The sequence below is a fragment of the Lygodium microphyllum genome, chromosome 21 (genome assembly GCF_053477565.2).
Source record: "Lygodium microphyllum isolate KBCC chromosome 21, Lygodium_microphyllum_v1.1.10, whole genome shotgun sequence".
Classification (NCBI taxonomy): Eukaryota; Viridiplantae; Streptophyta; class Polypodiopsida; order Schizaeales; family Lygodiaceae; genus Lygodium; species Lygodium microphyllum.
The window spans coordinates 112901330-112905810 of NC_141155.1; positions in this window are offsets into that span (position 1 = coordinate 112901330).

Here is a 4481-nt window from a genome sequence, read left to right on the forward strand (position 1 = left end):
GAAACCTTTCTAACCCCCCTCCCAATCATAATAAAAAGGGGATAGGAAGCCTTGGAGGGCCTGGACCTGCCGCTAGCCGAGAGAGAGAGAGAGAGAGAGAGAGAGAGAGAGAGAGAGAGAGAGAGAGAGAGAGAGAGAGAGAGAGAGAGAGAGAGAGAGAGAGAGAGAGAGAGAGAGAGAGAGAGAGAGAGAGAGAGAGAGAGAGAGGAGGAGGAGGAGGAGGAGGAGGAGGAGGAGGAGGAGGAGAAAAGAAGAGAGGAAGAGAGAGAGAAGAAGAAGAGAGGGAGAGAGGGGGGAGAAGAAGAAAAAGAGGGAGAGAGGGGAGAAAAAGAGGAGGAGGAGAAGAAGGAAAGAAGAGAGGGAGAGAGAGGGGAAGAAGAGAGAGGGAGAGAGAGAGGAGAAGAAGAAGAAGAAGAAGAAGAAGAAAAAGAAGAAGAGGGAGAGAAGAAGAAGAAGAAGAAGAAGAAGAAGAGGGAGAGAGAGAGGAGAAGAAGAGAGAGGAAGAGAGAGAGGAGAAGAAGAGGAGAAGACAAAGAAGAAGAAGAGGGAGAGAGAGGAGAAGAGGAGGAGGAGAAGAAGAAGAAGAGAAGGAGAGAGAGAGAGGAGAAGAAGATAGGGAGAGAGAGAGGAGAAGAAGAGAGGAAGAAGAAGAAGAAGAAGGAGCCCTTCCCCTCTTTAGTACGCAGAGATACCCAAGCTGAAGCAGACCTATGCCACACTTGGTTCAAAGAGAATGGAAAATGAGAGGGATGCGCTGCTCGACCTCTCTGCCCATAGGGCATAGTCCTATTTTGGTCCCCTAAAATGGCATGAATCGGGGTTCTATCCTAACAATTTCTAAGGTCGAAGACAGTAAACCTTGTGAGAAGCCTCCCAGTTCTCTGGGACCACCCTGCCATAGGACGGATCTATTGGGGGTTTGGCCCACCCGCTTCCCTCAATAACTTTAGTTTTCTAATTAGGTCCTATCACATTTATGTGTGACACTTAAAGTCAGCTTCATTAATTAAACCTTTTAGGGAACATGGTTTGTTCGCATAACTTATAGCACAGACACAAAAATAGAGCAAGCAATCTATTGACAAACAAGTTCCTTAACTTATCTTCAAGTTAATCTTTGTCTCCCGCCCATACAGGAGAAACTATGTATCCCTTCTGTCCAATAGAAGTATCCCTTCTGCCATGCTGAAGTAACTAGTTCAAATCACATGTCACAACAAATTCAATCCTTTATCTAGAATAGGATCTCCCAACATGCCTAGACGTTGGGGGCCACAGAGGTCTTCAACTCCATTCTAGACGTTGGGGGCCACGGAGGTCTTCAACTCCATTCTAGACATAGCAAGGGGTGTCTAGAGCTCCACCTGACCCGCAAGCTGTTTAGGAGCGAAACATCATTCCCGTGGTTGGCCTTTTTACCACTCAACCTTTGGCCCATGAATTGAGCAATGCCCTCTTGGGTTAATCTACAGTGCGATCATAGAGGTGATCCACCCGTGCAATATATCATTCCTTAATTAAATCCTTTAAGAATCCACCACAACAAGGCATTCAAAACTAATATCAATATCTAGGAAAACATTCTTTTATTCCCATGGCAACTTGTCATCACAAACTCTTACCATGCATTTACCATAAATCACAAGCACTTGGAACAATCATCCAAACAACAGACTAACAACCAGTTGAATATAAAAGCATTTAGGATGTTGTTCGATCAACCAACAAAAAACCAATTATATTCTTCTCAAACAATGCAAGAATAGTCAAGATAATATTTACATCGCATGTTTGCTCTTCCCCTTGGGATCAAAGAGCGATTCTATGTAAAATTTACTTAACTCTTATATGCACAATTTTTAATGTCATGATTATGCCATCCATAACTCCTAACCAATTCTTCCTTGTAATTGCTCTATCAACGAATATGTGAGATTAACTTTCCTTAATACATGCACTTTGCAAGCTCAATCTTTTAAATACGTGAGATAAAATTTGTCCCTTCTGATGACCTATACTCGTGCATCATAGTATGGGGCCTAATGTATCTCATACGAGAATCAAAACAAGTATCTATCAATTGGAAATACATTATTATGACCGGAACCACAGTTGGATTGACAATGATGCCTTTGCCCGAAGCTTCATTGTTGGTTGTGGGATTGTCATCCGCACATGACATTCTTCGCTTGGGGGCCATCGTCTACAAGTAGACTCAAGAGATTAAGAAGACGGAATAGATTTGAGATGGGAGAGTGTAAGAGAAAATGGGTAAGTCGAGGATCGAAATAGAGGGAATTGAGCTAACTCTCTTCCTTGCAACCTCTTAGGGTAACTTCTCTCTCTCTCTCTCTCTCTCTCTCTCTCTCTCTCTCTCTCTCTCTCTCTCTCTCTCTCTCTCTCTCTCTCTCTCTCTCTCTCTCAATCTCTTGGAGGGGTATCCTTCTCTCTACCTCTCTCTCGCAACCTCTTGGGGTCTCCTTATGCCCCTTGTACCTCCCCATGCCTCATATTAATAGTGAATTAGAGAAGAGGCTTGTGGCTGAGAAGATGAGCTCTTTATAGAGGGGGATATTGGAAAAATCAGTGATCTGATGCTCAGATCATAAATCTAATGGTTCCATTGGCTCCGAAAGGGGGGTAAAACCCCAAGACACTTGCTTAGAAAGCTCTTAGTTCATTCCTTATTTTCTCTATTCGAAGTATTGTTTTCTGTCTGTAGGCTGCAATCGCAATGTGCACAATTTCACAAATCCCTCTCTTTTTTTTGTTTCTTTTTATAAAATCTCCAAAACTAACTACAATATCACTTGTCTTTTCTTTTAAATGACATCCAGTTCTAGAAATCTCCATATCTTTTTAGGATAATATCGAAAATATCTAAAATATACTAGTTTTTTCCAAAATCTAATATTTTTGGACCATCCAAACTATAATTATTAATATTAGTGATTAATATAGCTCATAAGTCTCGTTCACGTTGTAACTTCTGTGAAGGGTGGCTATGGTCATTGTCAATCCGAGAAAAATATCGGATTTACGACTCTTGATTTTTTTTAAATAAAATATTTTTACTTAAATAAAAATTATTATTTATTAATATTAGTTAGTTTTTTACTTTAGTTAGCATTTAGTTAGTAATCTTACTAACTTATTAATTGACTAACTAACTTTAAAACTAAACCAATTAACTTTTATTGTGTGGAAATATTACATCCTCCTCCCCTTAGAGAAATCGAGATGTCCTCATCTTCTCTCGAGAGAAACCAAGGGTATCATTTTGGAACCTGTGGATTATGGGCCCACCACACTTTAGCTGCGCTACTCTGATCACTCATAAGCATGCTGTCTTTTGAAACAACAACCTATTGTATTTGATATATCTGAGTCTAGTCAACTAACTTAAGTTTGGCTATTATTGCTTGATTGATAGAGGTGGTTCTTGAAGTAGAGAAATAATCATCCATTGACTCAATCCATATCTCCGCCTCTGATGTAATGTCTATTCCTCTCCATCAACCTTGGGTGCCTTAATTTGCTTGAGAAGAAATTTCTTCTCTTGCATGTCAGCATTTGTGGGTGCAAGAGGTACTTGACAATCAAGCCATACCACTTAGATTATTTTGTTTTGGATATGTCTATGAACCATACATTAATCAATCATGCATCATTACAAAGTTTCACTCTGATACCAACTGTAAGGTGCTCGCCCATCGGTTGTCCAGGCACGCTTTTATCGGTCTATCAAGAAACAAATCTAAGCGGTGCTTCCCGACACTCCCATGGAATGTTTCGAGTTTTTTTGCCTAGGGTTACTCAAATCCGCCTCACAACAGAACGTTCACGACCGAACCCACTAGGATTAATATGAAATTTAGGCTCTTAGTGGCCAAAGTCTCCTAACAGCATTCTAGCATCGGATCCTGGACATTCTACTTTACGCAGAGATACCCAAGCAGACCCGTGCCAACTTGGTTCAAAGAGAATGGGAAATGAGAGGGATACGCTACTTAACCTCTCTGCCCATAGGGCATAGTCCCATTTCGGTCCCCTAAAACGGCATGAATCGGGGTTCTATCCTACAATTTCTAAGGTCAAAGACAGTAAACCTTGTGAGAAGCCTCCCAGTTCTCTAGGACCACCTTGTCATAGGACGGGCCCATCGGGGGTTCCGCCCACCCGCTTCCCTCAATAGCCTTTAGTTTTCTAATTAGGTCCTACCACATTTATGTGTGACACTTAAAGTCAGCTTCATTAATTAAGCCTTTTAGGGAACATGGTTCGTTTGCATAACTTATAGCATAGATACAAAAACAAAGCAAGCAATCTATTGACAAACAAGTTCCTTAACTTATCTTCAAGTTAATCTTTGTCTCCTGCCCATACAAGAGAAACTATGTATCCCTTCTGTCCAACAGAAGTATCCCTTCTCCCCTGCAGAAGCAACTGATCCAAATCACATGGCACCACAAATTCAATCC